We start from the raw sequence: 14,056 nt of genomic DNA on the forward strand, positions 1-14,056 counted from the left end.
ATAGAATTATTACAGCAAAGGTGGTGAAATCTCAGCATATTGTCTCTTCCAGCTTGGAATGAGCAATATCTCTAATATTATTCTCCTGTATTGTCCCCATAACCATTCACATTTTGTTATTAGTATCTGTTTTTATTGTAAGTTTCCTGCCAGATATGATCAAGCTCAAACAAAAACAGACGTTGGAGGGAAAGCTCAGCAGGTCTGGTAGAATCTGTGAAGAGAAATGAAAGTTAATGTTTCAGATGTGGTGACCGTACTCAATCTGTATTCCAAATGATTAAATTGTGTGCATATAAAATATATTTCACTTTATCACAATTAAAATTATCCTGTTCAGCTCACATTGTCATTCAGTATTGCATCTCCCAAACGTTGGCTGGTTCCTTGTGCATTGTATTTGATTCTATCTGTCAGAAAGAGGGATGATGACTGGGGAATATAATTGTACTCCCCATGCAGTCTCCACAGCCATTGACCGCATTCCATCCTATCTCCCAGCCAATGTTGTATTCATTTGAACCTGACTCATTAATTCATAAATCTTAATGAATAAGTTCATTGTACTTATCACTTTTGGTTTTGGACTGAGGGGAAAAAGCGTGAAAATTATTGCTTCACAGCAAATAAAACTGCATTAAGCTTAAAGTCTGGTTGAAGATTTGTAGCTCGGGTGTCCGTTGTTGTGGTTCTGTTCGCCGAGCTGTTTTTGCTGCAAACGTTTCGTTTCCTGGCTAGGGAACATCATCAGTGCTATTGGAGCCTCCTGTGAAGCGCTGCTTTGATGTTTCTTCCGGTATTTATAGTGGTTTGTTCTTGCAGCTTCCGGGTGTCAGTTTCAGCTGTAGTAGTTTGTATGTGGGGTCCAGGTTGATGTGTCTGTTGATGGATCTTCTTGCCGTTTCCGGGTGTCAGTTTCAGCTTTAGTGGTTTGTATATGGGGTCCAGGTCTATGTGTCTGTTAATGGAGTTTGTGGATGAATGCCATGCCTCTAGGAATTCCCTGGCTGTTCTCTGTCTGGCTTGTCCTATGATGGTAGTGTTTTCCCAGTCAAATTCATGTTCCTGGTTGTCTGAGTGTATGGCTACTAGGGATAGCTGGTCGTGTCGTTTTGTGGCTAGCTGATGTTCGTGGATGCGGATTGTTAGCTGTTTTCCTGTTTGTCCTATATAGTGTTTTGTGCAGTCCTTGCATGGTATTTTGTAAACTACGTTAGTTTGGCTCATGCTGGCTATTGGGTCCTTTGTTCTATATATTTTTTACCTTTTCCCATTTTCCTGAATATCATCCCCATGTCGGTACAGGCATTCCCCACTTTTCAAAAATTCGCTTTTGGCCACTTCACTTTGCGAAAAACCTCCATTAGGACCTGTTTTCGCTAATCAAAAGAAATCCGAAGAGGATCTTCACTTTTACCACGAAAGGTGAATTTCTCCCACATAAATAAATGCTGCTTCGCTTTACACCATATCAGCTTATGAAAGGATTTTTAGGAACAGTCTACTTTCAGATATCGAGGAAAACCTGTATATATATCTAAGATCATGTTTAAAGCACATTGATGATTTGAAATATTGAATCTGCCATCAAATTACGGTAGGGGAGACGGTGTTCCTGAGCATGTTTTCAAGTTTTCAAGCCTATGTATCTCCTCCCTTTTGGAAGAGGTTGTAGGACACCATTACAGTTTTTGGAGAGATATTTGATGTTGCCAGCCTTTCGCTGACAATGAGAAGTATAAATGTACGGAAGGTTGTATTCCATGATAGTCTGGGCTGTGCTCACAACCGTCTGTAGTTTCTTATGGCCCTGGGAAGAGCAGTTACCGTCACACTATTATGCACGTGAATGGAATGCTTTAAGTTGCCAGTACGCAGAGCACTGAGAGAAGGCAGTTCCAAAATATTTAGATATATCAATTGGCCGTTAAATGGATATCCAAGTTCTGGTTGCTGTTTTGACAACAATTGAAATATAACCAATAAATTTGAATTATATCCAAGATGCCAAAACACAATTGAGTTTATTGTATTGCCAACATCCAACCAAAGTGCCATCACATGCTTCAAAAGAATAGAGAAGCCATCACCATCACAACAAGGGAGAAAGAGACAGACACGTATAAGGAGAGAGAGAACACAGTGAGGGAAACAGAAGGGGAGACAGTAAGTTCATGAAATGAAACAGAAAACAGAGGAAAGGAAAACACAGGGAAACAGACTGTGAGAGAAATAGTGAGATACAAAGCACACAGGGAGCTGGGAATGGGGTAACAGTGAGCTGGGGATGGGGAATGGGAGGGGTGGGGGGCTGGAGAGAGCTCGGAGTGGGCAATGGAGGGAGCTAGGGGAGGCTGGTGAGGATGTAATTTGACCTGTACCAAGATGTACAGGCAAATCATAGTAAGCAAGGATATAGAGAACAATGGCTGTAAAACATGTCTGAGAGGCATGCAGGTTATGCTGCACAGGGTGTGCGCGAGGCGAGATCAACATGAACAAGATCAACATTACCATCTGTCTAATAACAGTCAGGAAGAAGCTGTTCCTGAAACAGCTGCTCTGTGTTTTCAAGCTTCTGTACATTTTAGCCTGATAGAAGAGGTTGGAGGAGACCATTACTGGGGTCTGATGGGTCTTTGATAATGTTAGAACAAAGAACATTCCAGGCCATTCGGTGTTCCATGCCTGCGCCAATCCAAATACTCCATCTAAACCTGTCGCCTATTTTCTAAGGATCGTGTATCCCTTTGTTCCCTGCCCATTCATGTATCTTTCCGGAGACATCTTTGATGGAACCACTGGTCACAGTTCTCCATTTTGAGAAACTCCCTTCCCCGATATTCTCTGCCTTCTGTTGCCCAGCCTGTTCTTTCTCCACGTAGCTAACGCACCATGTGACTTCACTTTTGCCATAACCCGACCATGGTGAAATATACCAAACGCCTTCCTGAAGTCCATGCACATGACATCTACAGTCTCTCCCCATCAATCAACTTTGTCACCTCCTCAAAAAATTCTATTGAGATGATAAGACATGACCTTCTCTGCTAACATGTTGCCTATCACTGATAAGACTATTTTCATTCAAATGAGAATAGATCCTAACCCTAAGTATCTTCTTTAGCAGGTTCCCTATCCATGACATCAGTATCACCGGTCTATAATAGACTGGATTATCCCTACTACCTCTCTTAAGCAAGGGGATTAACAATTGTCCAGTGTTCCGGGACCTTAGCCGTGTTCAAGGATGCTACAAAGATATGTGTTAATGCTCCAGCTATTTCCTCTCTCCCTTCCCTCAGTAATCTGGGGTAGATGTTGGCAGCCTTCCTGCGGCAACGAGCCATGTAAATGGAATCATTGGTTGGGATGTTAGAGTCCGTGTTGGTCAGAGCTGTGCACCCAACCTTCTGTAGTTTCTTATTGTCCTGAGTAGAGCAGTTGCCATACCAGGGACAGTACGCTTTCAATGGTGCATTTGTATATGTAGCACATGCTGAATTTCCTGAACCACCCGAGGAAGGAGAGGCATTGTTGAACCTTCCCGACCGTTGGACCTATTTGAGAAGTTCAGGACAGCTTGCCAGTTATCATTACTCCGAGGGACCTGATGCTCTGCACTCCCTCAAATGGTCGATGTAGATGGGGTGTGTTCCCTCCTTTCTTCTAAAGTCAATGATCAGTCCTTTACGTTTGCCGGATTAGAGAGAGATGTCATTATCAATACACAGTGCCACCAAACTCTCTATCGCCTGTCTACATTCTGGCACGTTTTTGTTTCATATCTGTACTGTTATAGTGATATCATCAGCAAACTTGTAGCTGGTGTTGTTTGGAATTTGGAAACTCAGCCGGAGTAGGTAGGGGGCTGAGGACACAGCCGTGGCTGTACATGGAGAAGAAGAGGGAGCTGAGAACGTCACCGTGGGTGTACATGGAGTATAGTAGGGGGCTGAGAACCTCGCCATGGGTGTACATGGAGGACAGTGTGGAGGCTGAGGACACCGCCGTGGGTGTACAGGGAGGACAGTGGAGGGCTAAGGGCACAGCCGTGGGTGTGCATGAAGGACAGTGGAGGGCTGAGGGCACATCTGTGGATGTACAGGGAGTACAGTAAGGTGCTGCAGGTACAGCCGTGGATGTACAGGGAGTACAGTAAGGTGATGCAGGTACAGCCGTGGGTGTACAGGGAGTATTGTCGGGTGTTGAGAGTACATCCTTCAGCAGCTTGAGTGTTGAGTGTTATTGTGGAGGAGGTGGTTTTACCGATCTTCACGATTGCGGTCTGTGTGTCAGAAACCTGAGGATCCCGTTGCAGAGCGTTGAACCGAGACGAAGGTCGCTGAGTTTTGTGATTAGTCTGAAAGGGATAATGATTTTGATGGTGGAGCTTTAGTCAATGAGCAGGAATCTGGTGTAGGTGTCCTTGTTGTCCAGATGTTCCAGGGATGCGTGCAGGACTCGGATATAGCATCTGTTGTGAACCTGTTATATCAGTCAGCCAATATTATAGGGCAGCAGGGCAGGCTGGGAGACTGGAGTTGGTATCGGCCATAACCAGCCTCTAATAGCACTTCATGATTATTGAGGTCAGAGCCACTGGGTGGTAGTCTATGAGAGCTGAAAATGTGTTGCTGGAAAAGCGCAGCAGGTCAGGCAGCATCCAAGTAGCAGGAGAACCGGCGTTTCGGGCATGAGCCAGTCTTCAGGATTGCTGAAGAAGGGCTCATGCCCGAAACATCGATTCTCCTGCTCCTTGGATGCTGCCTGACCTGCTGCGCTTTTCCAGCAACACACTTTCAGCTCTGATCTCCAGGATCTGCAGTCCTCACTTTCTCCTGGTAGTCTATAAGGGCACGTTCCATGTGCTTTCTCACTTACGAGGATGATGATGGCCTTCTTGAATCAGGAGGGGGAGGCTGAAGTTGTATGTGAATACCTCTGCTAGTTGGTACAAATAGGATCTGAGTGCTCAGCCTGGAAAGCTCTCCATACCCATCACTTCCTTTGCTTTGGCTCACTGAAAGACTTACCATGCCTGCAGCGGTGACAACAGACTCAGGTACATCTGGGGCTTTCGCCCTCAGCCCTCAGTGACAGTCACACAGTCATTTATGATCCACATCCCTCCCCACACCTCCCTCTGTTGTCTTCAACACATAATGACATTGGTCGGTGTGAGCACCACACAGTCAGCATTGAGACAGATTGATATTAATAGACTGGGATCGTGCGCCATCAAGTTCTGTGTCACCATAATGGGGTAAGTTCATAATAAAATGGTGTGCAAGGTGCCAGTGGTGCAAGGAGTGAAGACTTTACAGTTGTACTTCCAATCAAGTCACTGCTTAAACCTGAATGGAGTCAAGCATCTTGTGCGTTTTGCCTTTTCAATGGTGGGCAGTCCTCGGGTGGTCAGGAAGTGCCATTTATTCAAACCATCAGACCTGGCGGCAGTTTTACTAGGTTTGCAGATGATACAATGATGATTTGATGGGCAGGTGATATTGAGGAAGTGGAGAGGCTGCCGAAAGACTTGGACAGTTTGGTACACTGGAAAAACACATGGCTGATGGAACACAATATGGGAACATGTGAGATTATGCACTTCAGTAGGCGGAATACAGGCAGACACTATGTTCATGCAATGTGAAGCACAAAAGGAGTTTGGACTACTCATCCTCTCTTATGGCTGATGTGCAGGTGCAGTTGGCAGTTAGGAAAGCAAATGCAATGCTAACATTCATTTCAAGAGAATGACAATACAAAAACGGAGACGTACTGCTGAGAATGTAATGGGCTATGGTGAGAAAGCATTTGGATTATTGTGAGCTGTTTTGGGGAAGGATCTACGGGCGTTGGACATGATCTATCCTGGGAATGATGGCTTGTCATACGACCGGCAGTTGAGGGCTCTATATTTGTACTCAATGGAATTTAGAAGAATGGGGGGATGTGCAATTGATTGAAACTGATCGATTACTGCATCGATTGATACAGTTAGAGTATAGAAGATGTTTCCACTAGTCTTAGAGACTATGACAAAATGGCATAGTTTCAGAGTGAAGAGATAGGCTGAATGGCCTAAATTTATTGTTATATCTCGTGCCCTTATGGTCATACAATCTATTATTCAGTGCAGAATTGTAAGTCTCAGACCTGCTCTTGTAACCCTTGTGTCTGTATGTTGATTTGACTTCACCTTCTGCTCAATGGTAACCCCTGTAATATGGAGCAGGATTCAGTGTCAGACAGTAGCGCAGTAATATGTTGAATATAAGTGCTATCTGTGAGTCTCATTTGGCGGGAGTACATTGTCTCTACAATGTTTGTCATTTTCAGTCTGGTATTTTTGAAGGATCGATCCTGCTACGCTAACATTGTTGAATTTAATCAAACAGGTGCAATTTATCACAGCGCTCAGCAACAATGCATCATGGAACACTGAACACTTTTCTAATAACAGAAAGGTCTAAAATGTTCATTATCAGAAACACTGCGTTCCTGTTCATGTTCAAATCAGATAACCTATCCCATCGAGGTGCTCAACTTGGAACTTCTTAAACTTTTGTTTTGGATACGGGAATCGCTGGAAGGGCCCATCATTTCTTATCCGTCCCTAGTTGCCCCCTTGCGAAGGTGGCGCTGAGCTGCCTTCTTGTACTGCTGCAGTCCACCTGCTGTGCGTTGACCCACAGTGCTTTGAGGGAGGGAATTCCAGGGTTTTGACCAAGCAACAGTGAAAGAATGGTAACATATTTCCAAATCAGGATGTGGACTGGTTTGGAGGGGAGTTTGAAGGTGGTGGCTTTCGCAAAAGTCTGCTGCCCTTATCATTCTAGATGGAAGTGCTCGTAGGATTGGTAGATGCTGTCTGAGGATCTTTGGATAATTTCTGCCGTGCATCTTGTAGATAGTACACACACTGCTGCTCTGAGCATTGGAGATGAAGGGAGTGAATGCTTGTGGATGTGCTGCCAATCAAATGGGCTGCTTTGTCCTGGATGGTGTTAAGCTTCTTTATTGTCGTAGTGGCTGCACTCATTCAGGCAATTAGGAGTATTACATCTCAGTCCTGACTTGTGCCTTTTAGATGGGTGACATGCTTTGGGAAGACAGGAGGTGAGTTACTCATGGAGTATTCCTATCCTCTGATCAGCTCCTATATTTGTGTAGCGAGTCTAGTTGAATTTCTGGTTAATGGTAACCCCAAGTGTATTGATATGGGGTGGGGTGGGGAATTTAGTGACAAATATGTTGCTGAATACCAAGTGTTTATATTGTTTCTTACTGGTGATAGTCATTGTCTGGCATTTGTGTGATGCGAATGTTACTTACCACTTGTCAGCCCAAGTCTGTAGATTGTCCAGATCTTGTTGCCTTTAGGCATGGACTGCTTCAGTATCTGAGCATTTGCGAATGGTGCTGAACATTGTGCAGTCATCATCGAATATCCACATTCTGACCTTATGATGGAGAGAAGGTAATTGATGAAGCCACTGAAGATGTTTGGACCTAGGATTCATCCGGAGGGCCACTGAAGATGTTACCGAATATGGTGACGAAACGTCTGAAAATGAACATTCCAGTTCATGGGGCTAATCGACATCCACATTATCCAGAGGGACTACTGCAGAGATGTTCTGGAACGGAGATGACTGACCTCCAACAACAATGACAGTTTTCCTATCTGTCAGGTATGACGCCAACAATGAAATGTTGGCCCATGATGCCCTTTTTGCTGGGGTTCCTTGATGCCACATTTGAAAGAATGCAGACTTTATGTCACGGGCTGGATTTCAGTTCCTTTTTCTATGTTTGAACCAAGGCTGTGATGAGGTCAGGAGCTGAGTGTCTCCGGCAAAACCCAAAAGAGGCGTCCCTGAGCAGGTTATTGCTGAGCAGGTGTTGCTTGATTACACTATTGATGACAACTTCCACCACTTTACTGATGATGGAGAGTACACTGATGAGGCGGTATTTGGCAGGGGTGAATTTGTGCTGCGTTTTATGTACAGAACATACTTGCGCAGTTTTTTTTCCCCCATTGTTGGTTTGTAACTGCACTGGAACAGCTTGTCGAGGGAAGCGAGAAGTTCTGGAGTACAAGTCTTCACGACTATTGTCGGCATGTTATCAGGGGTTATAGCCGTTGCAGTATCCAGTACCTTCAATCGTTTCTTGATATCAGTCAATTGAATTTGCTGAAGACTGCTCTTTGTAATGATGGGGACCACGGGAGGAGGTCGAAATGGATCATCCACTCGAAACTCCTGAGTGAAGATTACTGCAAAAGCTTCAGCCTTTAATTTTGCACTGATGTGCTGGGCTCTTCCATCACTGAGGATGGGGATATTTGTGGAGACTCCTACTCCGGTGAGTTGTTTGATCGTCCACCACCATCCATGATCGGATTAGGAGAACTGCAGAGCTTAAATCTGATGCATTGGTTCTGTGATCACTAAGCTCTGTCTGTCCCTTGCTGTTTATGCTATCTGGCATGCAAGTATTTCTGTTTGGAAGCTTCAGCAGATGAACATTTTATCTTTATATATTCCTGGTTCTGCTCCTGGCATGCCGTCCTGCATTCTCCATTGAACCAGGGTTAATCCTCTGCCTTGATGGTAATGGTTGAGTGGGGCTTATGTTGGGCCGTGTCATTACAGTTTGTAATTGAGTACAGTTCTGCTGCTATGGTTGGTCCACAGTTTCTTATGGACGCTCAGTCTTGAGTTGTTGGATCTCTTCGAAGTCTGTGCCATTTAGCATGGTGATAGTGCCACACAATAAAATAGAGTTTATTCTGAATGTGACCGTGAGACTTTTACCGATAATGCCATGGACAGATACATCTGTAGTTGGTAGATTGGTAAGGATGAGGTAATGTATGATTTTTTCCCTCTTGTTCTTTCTCTCACCACCTGCTGCAGACCCAATCTAGTAGCCATGTCCTTTAGGACCCAACCAGCGTGATCAGTAGTACTGCTGCCAAACCATTCTTGGTGGTCGACTTTGAAATCTCCCAGCCAGAATACACTTCGTGCCCTTTCCACAGTCAGTGCTTTCTCCAAGTGTTGTTTAACATAGAGGATTACTGATTCAGATGAGGAATGACGTTACATGGTAATCAGTAAGAGAATTCTTTGTCCATGTTTAACCTGAAGCAATGGGACTTCATTAGGTCTGGAGTCAATTTTGGGGCCTCACAAAGCAACTACCTACTGACTCTATCTCACTGAGCTGGCCCCACTGCTGGATTGGTCCTGCATTTGGGGCAGGACATATCCAGGGATGGTGATGGTGGTGGCTGGGTTATTTTTGTAAGGCATGATTCCATGAGTATGGCTATGCCGGGCTGTTGCTTGACTAGTCTGTAAGGCAATTGTCCCAATGTTGGCACTACCCCTTAGATGATAGTAAGGAAAACTTTGGAGGTTCTACAGTGATGTTTCTAATGTTGACTTTTCCAGTGCAGTTTGATGCCAGGTGGTCCAGCCAGTTTCATTTCTTTGAAACTTTGTAACGATTGGTACAACTAAAGGACTCACTAGACCATTTCAGGGGGTGATTGCAAGTCAATGACATTGCTTTGGGTCTGGAGTTGCATGTCAGCCAGACCAGGTGCGATGGAAGATTCTTTCATTAAAGGATATTAGTGATCCAGATGGATTTTTCTGAAAATCGGCAATGACTTTATTCGCATGGGTAGATTCTTAATTCCAGGGATATTGTAAAATTATTGAATTGAATTTCCACCATCTGCAGTGGCGGGATTCGAACCTGGGTCCAAATAACAGGATTTTCTATCTTGATAATCTGTCGGTAATACCATGAGCCTACTTGGAACTACATGTTGTACTCAACTGCTATTTATTGTGTTGTCCTGTTTTTCATTCATTGCTTATGGTATTCTGGAATCTCATTAAGATTGAATCCTGATTGAAACACACACTCATGAACGTCCTCTCGACTGTTTGAATTTCATTCAATCTGTTTCATTTGAACAGGCATTTCAAGGCAGCTGCACATCCGAAAAGAACAGGAAGTAAGAATGGCTGACTGTGCACTGTACGTGCCACCAGACCAGCGTGTCTGTCCAGGCACCAAAAGTATTTATTGTGGGTCAGAGAACCTCAGATTTATTAGAGCACAGATGGAGGCCCTTCAGCCCATCGAGGTGTCACAAGCTCTCCAACAGCACAAACGGAGATAGAGAGAGTGTGTGGAGATAGATGGTGTGTGAGAGAAATAAACAGAGATAAAGAAAGTGAAGGGGAATATACATTGAAAGAGGAAAGAAAGGGAACTGACTGACTGAGTGGGAAATGTGTTAGATGAGGGTGAAGTTAGATAGATCAGGAGACCGCATTAGGGTAGATAAATATAGACAGACAGAACTTAGATGTTTTATTTAGAAATGCCTCTGGACTGTAAGCCCTTTTGTCTGGGCGCCATACCCTGTGAGCACTATGCTGATACTGGCTGTTAGCCCAGAGTATTTATTTCCAATAATATCACAGAATTTACTGACAGCTAAATAGAACCCATTAGGCCAACAGATTGGTTTCATGCAGAAAGCAGAGTTTTTAAATAGACTGTGCCAAGAACAGCAGGAAATGATTACCACCCCACCTATAGACTGTGTGAGAGACTGGGCCAGAGAATCATTTTGTTTCTGGATTTTATGTTGCATGAATGCATTTCATTAATATTGTCTCTGCTAATTCCCCATTGTAAATGTATCCTGGAATCTGTTCTTCATATGAGTTATGAAGAGTAACGTTCCAATACTGGTAACTGAAGAACATCAGTGTCCCTCTACCCACTCTACCCACTCTAAACAACCATGTCACCCAGTCCTCTCCATATTCTGTCTTTCCCCAATGTCATAATCACAATGTAATTGAAGTCCATTAAATAACACTTCATCACAATTCGTTAACATGGAAACCATCAACAACATGACCCACACCTGCCCTGTCTCATTCTGGAATAACAATCTGCATTGTGTTTGTCACGTACAGTTCTCTGTTAACATATCCATGCCATTTGTTTGTTATAACCGACGTTTTCTTCCGCACATTTTGCCATCAGATCATGGGCGAAAGATGTTCTCTCAATGTTTTACAGATATTGCAATGACTGATCTATAGTTACAAGATTTATTTCTCTATTTATGAGCAGAGAAGCATGTTTATGTTCGTTAATCCTCTGGCATTACTTCCATATCCAAAGCAGACTGAAAGATTACACACAATCAACCTGCCATCTTCAACATTCCTTCCTTGAATCACTTTCAAATATCACACCCAATGCAGAAACGTTCAAACTTATTTTGAACTTTAATAAAACAATATTGAAGGCTAATTGGTTAACTGGAGCTATTTGTTCAGCGATTGTGATTATGTCAGTCTCCATGGATCCTAAGCATCCTGAGAGAGTTTCTCTCTTCTATCAATAGGGAATGTGTTCAGTGTTTTATCCCATAGTAAGAGCGGGAGCATCATCCACACCAGTAACAGGGATCAGCAGCTCCAGAGAGGTGGAGGAGAGATCCGTCTGTGAGAACATTAGACTGGAATGTTCCAACAATGGACAGGAGTTTATCCTATGGTCTTTACTGGCTATCCCAGCCTTGGATATCATTAGCATATCGGATTGAAGAAGTACTGATGGTTATTCAAGCTGGTTACTATCCTATTCTTGCTATAGTTGGTGTTCCTGGTAAGTCACTGAGTCTGCGGATTGAACTGAATTAATGCTGATGATATATAAATTTTGGAAAGGTGCAAGTCATTTTTTTCAGTTCCAATCAAAGATTCCATTCCTTAGAAATAATAACTAGCAAATTATTATTTACAAATTACTCCCTAATATGCGAGGATGAAACACACTGTTCTCAACCAATTTGATTCATTTTCTCCTGCAAAGTTTACATCTCCATATCCTCCCCACATGCCAATCCTGTTCAGAACAAACATTAAGACTCCCCAATCCTCTCCTCAGCCTCAGCGCATCTCCTGAAGAAACCATTGTTTGCGCCTTTGTTAATTCAGGATACATGTTTCAAGTCCCTTCTTACCACATGTCCATTGCAAAATAATTGAACTTGAAATGTTTAACTCATTCTCTGGACAGAATCTGAAAGCTGAGAAGATAGTGTATGGTGGTCACGTCATTGGCTCGTAATCTAGATGCACAGAATAATAATCTGTTGATATCGGGTTGCCTGATGCCTATTAGAGAAGGCAGTGGGTCATACTTCCCTGGTCAGTTCTCTGTTTAACTGAAAATTTACAGCAGTTTGTTTTACTCTGTACTGTCCTGTGGAACAGTTGAACCAGCCGCTCAGTTCAAGATCGGCATAACATGCTGGCTTGACCATGGCTGCACACATCCCGTGAGGGCAGAACAGAAGTGAAGGCAGCTCCCTTCCTTTGCCTATTTCCCATAATCCGACAGCTGATTTCCATTCAGGTAGGTGACCATTCACTGTTTTAGGTGCATTCATTGTCATTGAGTTTCTCCCCGAGAGTGATGTCCATTTCGATAGGCACCTCTGGTGCTGGCTTTATTGATGCTGACCTACATTTGTAAGGATGTTTTACATTCCACATCAGTGGCAATGGATTGTAAATGAATGGTTTCCTGTGTCACATGAAAGAAGTGGAGCCAGCTAAGTGAGGGAAAGGATTTATTGCGATCAAACGTGAGAGTGTTGTTGAGGCAGTATTTGGGGTATTGTGGACAGATTTTCTATCCTTTATAAGGAGTGATCTCCTTCCCACAGAGAGAGTGAAGAGGAGTTCCACCAGATTAATCCCTGGGATAATGGCATCATGAGGAGTGAGTAAAGTTTGATCTGGAATGCTTTCAGAGAATAAGAGGTGATTGCATTGAACACTGAATGGGATGGGAAATCACTAATTATATTCTAAACAGACAATGAGAAGGTGATAAATTCCATGGCTGTTGTTTCACTCAGGATGCATGACTCTGGATAGTTTAAGTGCCTCTGAGGACGTTACGCCCACTCACCCCAACCTCTACTCCCCACGGTGATTGAGAGAGACAGAGAGGTCCAGGATTTGAATAAACTATCATATTAATATAGTACAGTTGGTGTGTGATCCTGCACTGAATCTCATATTATCCACCACCCTGACAGCAGCCACAATACCTTCATTCTAAAACATTTAACTATTCCGACCAGCTGCTGACATTCACGAAGAGCATGATTCCATCTTCTCAGAGAAGTCTATAAGACACAGGAGCAGAAATTAGGCTAGTTAGCCTGTCACGACTGCCCATCATTCAATAATCATTGATAGGTTTCTCAAATCCATTCTCCAGCCTTATCCTCGTAATTCTTCATCCCCTGGATAATCAAGAACCTATCTTAATCCGTCTCAAACAAACTTAATGACTTGGCCCCCACTGCCTTCTGTGGCAATATTTTTTAAAGATTCGACATTCTCTGGTTAAATACAGTTCTCCTTATCTCCCTTTCATCTAAGTCTCTGCCCTTAAGCTCACGTCCAATGGAAACATCTGACCGACATCAACTCTGTCCAGGTAATTCAGTACTCTGTGCTTCCATTACATTCCCTCTCATCCTTCTAAACTTTACTGAGGGTCGACCCAGAGCCCACAAACATTCCTCATACGATAATCTTTTCATTCCTATGACCATTCTCGTGAAAATATTATTCACAATGTCCAGAGCCATTACATCCTTCCTGAGATATGGGGCTCACAATTTCGCACAATACTCCATATGTGGTCTGACCAGAGATGTATACAATCTGTTTTATATTCAATTCCTCTCGTAATAAATGCTATCAATAATAAATGCAATTTCCCTCCTGAATACTGCCTCAACCTGCAAGCTGACCTTGAGAGAACCCTGCACTAGAACTCCCAAGTCCCTTTGCACTTCAGATTTCTGAATTTGCTCCTCATTTAAAAAATAGACCATGCCTCTAATCTTCATGCCAAAGTGCATAACCTCACACTTTCCAACGTTGGAATGCATCTGCCAATCTCCTTCTTC

Source organism: Hemiscyllium ocellatum, unplaced genomic scaffold (assembly GCF_020745735.1).
Source record: "Hemiscyllium ocellatum isolate sHemOce1 unplaced genomic scaffold, sHemOce1.pat.X.cur. scaffold_261_pat_ctg1, whole genome shotgun sequence".
Taxonomy (NCBI): Eukaryota; Metazoa; Chordata; class Chondrichthyes; order Orectolobiformes; family Hemiscylliidae; genus Hemiscyllium; species Hemiscyllium ocellatum.